Source organism: Taudactylus pleione, unplaced genomic scaffold (genome assembly GCF_031769625.1).
Source record: "Taudactylus pleione unplaced genomic scaffold, aTauple2 ptg000591l, whole genome shotgun sequence".
Lineage (NCBI taxonomy): Eukaryota > Metazoa > Chordata > Amphibia > Anura > Myobatrachidae > Taudactylus > Taudactylus pleione.
In genome coordinates, this window is record NW_028284993.1 from 208,628 (window position 1) to 216,043 (window position 7,416).

Below are 7,416 nucleotides of genomic sequence, written 5' to 3' on the forward strand. Positions count from 1 at the left end.
CTTTTTGCCCTCCTCCTGGAGGGCAGGGTGCTTTTTGCCCTCCAGAAGGAGGGCAGGGCGCCGCGCCCCGCTAAAACAGCCTAGCGGGAACGCTAGGTATTCTAATGGTGCATACACACGGTCAGATGTGTCAAATGAACAATTAAACGATTTTACCAATGATTTGAACGATTTCTGACTGCATTAAAATGAATGGAATCGTCCAAATCTGACTGCAAAGACATCAGATGTCAGATATCGTTATCTGACAAGCGGGAACGCGCATCGTTCATCTGACCAACATGTCAGATATGTCAGATTTTCCTTCAGATATGAACGATTTTTAAAATCGTTATTGTACAGATCTGAAGGAAGATCTGACTGTGTGTATGCACCTTAACCCTATATTAGTCTTCTTTTGCATCCTGAAGATAGTGCATTAAAGCACTGAAACGAACTGTGAGTGGAGTGGTTCTTTATGGATGAGTGCTGCACCTATGACATACTTATTGGATTTTATGTGAAGGCACCGTCTGCAGTTAAAGGTTTGGTATTTGAAGCGCCAGACCACGATATATATAAAGATACAGTCAAATCCTGCATACTCAATAATCAAATGAATGATGGGTGCTCAGTCATAGGTGATAAATGAAAAAGTCCGGTATGCACTAAAAACAAGTAGTGTGTGTTATTGTTTAACTGTGATTTGCCCCGTGATGAATATGCCAGTGGCCACCGAAGCGGCCGTCGGGCTATCTATATATCATGATCAATTGCTGTTGTATCGGCTCCAGGCAGATGAAGTCCGTTAAGTATTAACTGGTATTTTCTGCATGTAGCACTTTGATTTGTGACTGAAGAATCATACTGGAGGCTGTTTTATGAGCATGCATTATATATAAATTACATTTTGGCATAGTTATTTGAAGTGCTGTTTTTTTTCAGTGCATACCGGCACTCTCTCTAATTCTATACTTCACCCCGCTGCTCTCATTATGTCATGTCTCCAACATGAGGATGTATGCAGGTATTGACTGCGGCACTCAGGGTTTCTCAAAAGAATAAAACAGCAGCCTTTGGTATGTCAACGTTTCAATGTTTAAACCAACATTTTCATCAGAAATAAAGAATAAGTGTGTATTCACCATTTATATGTGCTCCCCTTCACCATGCTCAGCCTCCTGCCGGGGGTCCTGTCAATAGGATAGAGCAGCCATAAAGAAAAATATAATATCAAAAAGTATAGTATGTAGTATACACCATATGAGGAAAGCAACACATATTCATGTCACTATCATTGATGTCAATGAGGGAATAGTCCCAGAAGAAACATATTGGCCAGAAGTATGTATGGGGACCGAACCAGGAGACTGCATCCATAGGCACCTCTCTCTGGTCTGCAACCCAGCCGTCCAAGCCAGTCTAACTGTCACAGAAAACATGAGTACGAAATACTTACATTTAGGCCCCAAGGAGCGACAACATCGAGTTTAAAATTCACTGTGCCTCCCGTCTAAGCAGCATCTTGCCCAGATCACCCCTATGTTTAAGTGGAGGGATGTGGTCTATCATTCTGTATTTTAGCGATGTAAGGGGATGATTATATTCTAGAAAGTGGCTTGCCACCGGTTGTTCACTAACACCAGTGCTGCCCGGATGGCTGATCTGTGGACCGCCATCCTTTCCTTTAATTTTCCTGTCCGGTCATAAAATAATAATAATAATAATAATAATAATAAAATACATAAAATAGAAATATAAAATTATTATTAACATAACATTGTGCTTAGCTGCCATCCTTTAGATGAATGAAGTGGTGCTGTACACACTTGTATTTCTATGGTCTGCACCACTTCTGATGGCAGACACCAGCCATGGGGAGGTGGAATATGCACACATGATGAGGTAGCAGAGGTACTAGATGGGGAAAGAAGCATAGGGACAAATGGAGATGGTTGCAGAGGTACAGATGACAAAGGGGGCAGAGACATAGCAGGGGGAAGTATCAGAGGCACAGATAGAGGAGGACAGAAGGAAAATGTGGCAAAGGATGGGAAACAGGAATGAGGCATACCTGTAAGGGGAGGGGCAGAGGCACAGCATATAACGGTGGCAGAGGCACACATTGGTGGCGGTTTAGGGGAACACGTGGGGTGGGTAGGTGGAGAGGCACAGGTGAGGAACGTCTGAGTGCCTCTATTTAGCCCAGCGAGGGGAAGTAGGGGGCGGAGGAGAAAGGAGGAGCTGTGGGGGACCTTGGGGTGGGGCATCATGCAGAGTAGTCGGGAGAGGAAAGTGAAACTCAGCCGGACAGTGAGACTAAAGTCCCCTGCAAGAGTGGGGGAGGAGAGCACACACCACCAATGCCCCCATCTAAAATCTGGCTGGGTCTAATGATCAAAACTGAGGGGCCACTGGTGCTAACGATCCCAACCCAAGCGGCTTCTGACTCACAGACAGAGACATGTGGCTGTGAGCGAGAGGCAGGCTGCAGCTGCGATCATCAGCACCAGCAGCCCATCTGTCAGATCTGTGCCCTGGCGCTTCCTTTACTTTCCTTTATGGGAGTGTTTAGATCCCCTTCAATATATGTACTTGGAAGTAGCGTTCCCGCTAGGCTGTTTTAGCGGGGCGCGGCGCCCTGCCCTCCTTCTGGAAGGCAAAAAGCGCCCTGCCCTCCAGAAGGAGGGCAAAAAGCGCCCTGCCCTAACAGCCTGCCGGAGCCGTCTTCACCCGCGGGTCGCAGTGTCCCGCGGGTGAAGAAATTTGCGGTGACCCGGTCACCGCCGGAGAATAGACGCCGGGCGTATGCGCCCAGCATCTATTCTCTCTGTCTGCAGGGCTTGGGGGCTGCCCGGCGTGTCCGTAAGTGCCGGGCACGCCCCCAAGAGTGACGAAAAGGGGACGCATCTTATAGACACGCCCCCTTTTTGATGACCACGCCCCCTTCTCGCTCCGGCCCTGCGTCACGCCGGAGCTAGAGTGAACACTATGGAAGTGACGTGGATTGAGTGCAGTAAGGAATGACATTGGACAGTAACTAATGTCAGGGTACAAATAATGAAAGGGATCTATCCACTACCCTTCCTTTATACCCCTCAGCTCCATCTGCCGCCCAGCTCATCTGTCAGCGTGGCCTCCCAGCACAACCGGCTGACTGACGTATGCTGCGTATACGCGCAGCAATTTAAATGAACGATTTGAACAATAACGATATCGTTCATATCGTTATCGATCATTTTTTGCCTACCAACGATCAGCGATGTGCGGGCACGTATGGACGATAGCGATACCGTCCATCGGCCATGCATGCTGGCCAACCTGCTCGATATCGAGCAGGTTACTATAGGGACCTCGCTATAGTCATTGGTGTGCTGGATGATCGATATCGATCATCCAGTACACCAGGACGATCAGCCAGCGATATCGTTATCGCTGGCTGATCGGTCCGTGTGTACGGAGCTTTGTAGAGCACTTTCCGGCCCACTTAGCTCCGCCCACCTCATTTGTCAGCCCGCCCCTCAGCCCCGCAGGATGACTGCAGACTGTAATATATGCCTGGCCTCACACTTTAGCCTGCCGTGTGTAATTTAATGTGGTCCGGCCCCACTGCAGGCTGCCTCGGCTCACCGGGAATCTTCCTGCTGACTCCAACAGCCAATCCACCCCTGGCAGAAGACACGCAAATGCAGAAGGTCAATGCAGCGATCTTTAGCATCTGTGAGATATGGCAGCAAAAGACCCACCAGAGTGCCCATTAACACTACGACACCAGACACAGCGCCTCACCTGGGCTCTTGACGTACAGTCAGGTGAATAAATATTGGGACATTGACAGAATTTTCATATTTTGGCCTCTATTCACCACCACAATGGCTTTGAAATGAAACAAACAAGATGTGCTTTAACTGCAGACTTTCAGATTTAATTTGAGGGTAATTACATCCAAATCAGGTGAATGGTGTAGGAATTACAACGGTTCTATATGTGCCTCCCACTTTTTAAGGGGACAAAAGTAATGGGACAAACTAAACAATCCTAAATCTAACTTTCACTTTTAATACTTTGTTGCAAATCCTTTGCAGGCAATTACTGCCTGAAGTCTGGAACGCATAGACATCACCAGACGATGGGTTTCATCCCTGGTGATGGTCTGTCAGGCCTCTACTGCAAATGTCTTCAGTTCCTGCTTGTTCTTGGGGCATTTTACCTTCAGTTTTGTCTTCATCAAGTGAAATGCATGCTCAATCGGATTCAGGTCAGGGGATTGACTTGGCCATTGCATAACATTCCACTTTTTAGCCTTAAAAAACTCTTTGGTTGCTTTTGCAGTATGCTTCGGGTCATTGTCCATCTGCACTGTGAAGAGACGTCCAATGAGTTCTGAAGCATTTGACTGAATATGAGCATATAATAATGCCCGAAACACTTCAGAATTCATTCTGCTGCTTTTGGCAGCAGTCACATCATCAATAAATACAAGGGAACCAGTTCCATTGGCAGCCATACATGCCCACGCCATGACACTACCACCACCATGCTTCACTGATGAGGTGGTATGTTTTGGATCATGAGCAGTTCCTTTCCTTCTCCATACTCTTCTCTTCCCATCACTCTGGTACAAGTTGATCTTTGTCTCATCTGTCCATAGGATGTTGTTCCAGAACTGTAATGGCTTTTTTAGATGTTGTTTGGCAAACTCTAATCTGGTCTTCCTGTTTTTGTGGCTCACCAATGGTTTACATCTTGTGGTGAACCCTCTATATTCACACTTGTGAAGTCTTTTCTTGATTGTTGACTTTGACACATATACACCTACCTCCTGGAGAGTGTTCTTGATTTGGCTAACTGTTGTGAAGGGGTTTTTCTTCACCAGGGAAATAATTATTTTGTCATCCACCACAGTTGTTTTCCGTGGTCTTCCGGGTCTTTTGGTGTTGCTGAGCTCTCCGGTGCGTTCTTTCTTTTTAAGAATGTTCTAAACAGTTGATTTGGCCACACCTAATGTTTTTGCTATCTCTCTGATGGGTTTGTTTTGATTTTTCAGCCTAATGATGGCTTGCTTCACTGATAGTGACAGCTCTTTGGATCTCATATTGAGAGTCCACAGCAACTGATTCCAAATGCAAGTGTCACATCTAGAATCAACTCCAGACCTTAATTGATAATGAAATAATGAGGGAATAGCCCACACCTGTCTATGAAATAGCTTTTGAGTTGATAGTCCCATTACTTTTGGCCCCTTAAAAAGTGGGAGGCACATATAGAAACCGTTGTAATGCCTACACCGTTCACATGATTTGGATGTAATTACCCTCAAATTAAATCTGAAAGTCTGCAGTTAAAGCACATTTTGTTTGTTTCATTTCAAAGCCATTGTGGTGGTGAATAGAGGCCAAAATATGAAAATTCTGTCAATGTCCCAATATTTATCCACCTGACTGTAGCTAATTTGACACTGGAGTACTGGCAACATGTGGTGTGGTCCGGTGAGTCACGGTTCCAGTTGTTTCGGGCTGATAGTAGGGTTCAGAAATGGCGCAAACAACATGAGGCCATGGACCCCAGTTGTCAACAAGGTACCGTCTAGGTTGGTGGTGGTTTCATAATGATGTGGGGTGTGTTCATCTAGCATGGGTTGGGGCCACCTGAAAATGTCACTGACCGTTAACCTCTACGTTGCATAGCTTTATGACCATCTGCAGCCCTTCATGGATTTCATGCACCCCCACAATGATGGAATATTCCAGCAGGATAATGCACCGTGTCATCGGTCCCAAGTCGTCTAGTATTGGTTCGAGGAGCATTCTGGAGAGATTTGACAAATGGTGTGGCCACCATGTTCTCCCAACATGAAATCAAATCTAGCATTTATGGGACGTGGTGGAGAGGTTCATTCCTGCATCTACAAATATCAGGGAGTTGTGGGAAGCTATCCAGACAGCATGGGTCACATCTCTCCAGAAGTCTTCCGTCCACTTGTGAAATCGATGTCATGTCGAGTTGCTGCACTTCACCAGTCTAGAGGGCTTTCTACACGATACTAGGCATCTATCCCATGAGTTTTAGCACTTTTTGTCAGCAGGGATTTATTACAGACATTGCTGCTGCAAGGGAGATCTGTCTCAGGAGATGTCAGATGCTGTTAGCTCTGTCACATGTAATCTAGCAATTCTAACAGTAGGAAAGACCAGACAGAGGCTCCCAGACTAAGCATATGTACATAAGGTAAACTTTCTAAGGCTGCACAATAGAGCTGGCCCTAGCCAATTTGGTGCCCTAGGCAAAATTTTGACTGGTCTCCCTATCAAATAATCCCACCACCAATCTAAGGCCCCTATTTATCAATGAAGTATAACCCCTTTAGCGCTTGCTAAAGGGGTTATGCCATCTTTTCTAGAGAAAACAGTTATAATCAAAGATTACCGCTGTTTGCCATTATAGCTCTCGCTATGTTTTATATATACACTCATTTACATATATACATATACAATATATATATATATATATATATATATATATATATATATATATATATTAGTAACAAAAGTCAGGTGGCACTCAGAGTCTCAGTAAATCCATGGTTGCTTGGTTGTACAGTGGGGTAAGTGCATATTGTTTTATGTGTTTATATGCCTTGTTGTATGTGTTTCACTTTGTTATGTTGTCCTGAGGAAGGGGTGGATCACCTCGAAACGTCGACCATTGACCATTAAATCCCTCTGGTGAGGGTATTGGATTTACTGAGACTCTGAGTGCCGCCTGACTTTTGTTACTATTACATTTTGGGGGTGCTGTCCTCCATGGAGGGCACCAGAGCAAGTATTGGGCTTCTTGCCCTATGACACGGATAGTGGGAGTGCCGGTGCGCAGTATTGTATGTATGTATGTATATACTATACGGACAGAGGTCGGCGCCACAAAATATAAACGGCAAGGGTGCACATCCAGAGACCAAAGCTGACCCCAAACGCAGAGAAGCGCAGCACTCCATGAACTTCAAGGAAATGACCACAGCACAATGCATAATTTTACGAACATTAAGCGCCGTATTCAATCAGAGGCGAAATCGGACGTTTTCGCCTTCGTTTGCGAATCGGCCGATTTGTGAAAAACTGCGAAAAACTGACATTTTTCACCTAAAAACTGGAGAAACCTTTTCTCCAGCCTAGGGCAGGCGAAAAAATTTACAAAATCCCTATTTTTGGGTAAAAATGTGGGGATTTCTTACAGAACCCTTTGGACAGCCCCCCTAATGATAATTTAGCGAAAACATATTTCATAAATTGCGTACTTTGTCAAAAATCAGGCGCTGAAATTTCAGTCTAAATTTTTTTTCCCCGTAAAAAATGTGTTTAACGTATCGGGTCTGGTATTTCGGAGGGCCATAAGGCTGCGCCAAGTGTTTTAAACATCGCACGTGGCTGGCGCAGGTGG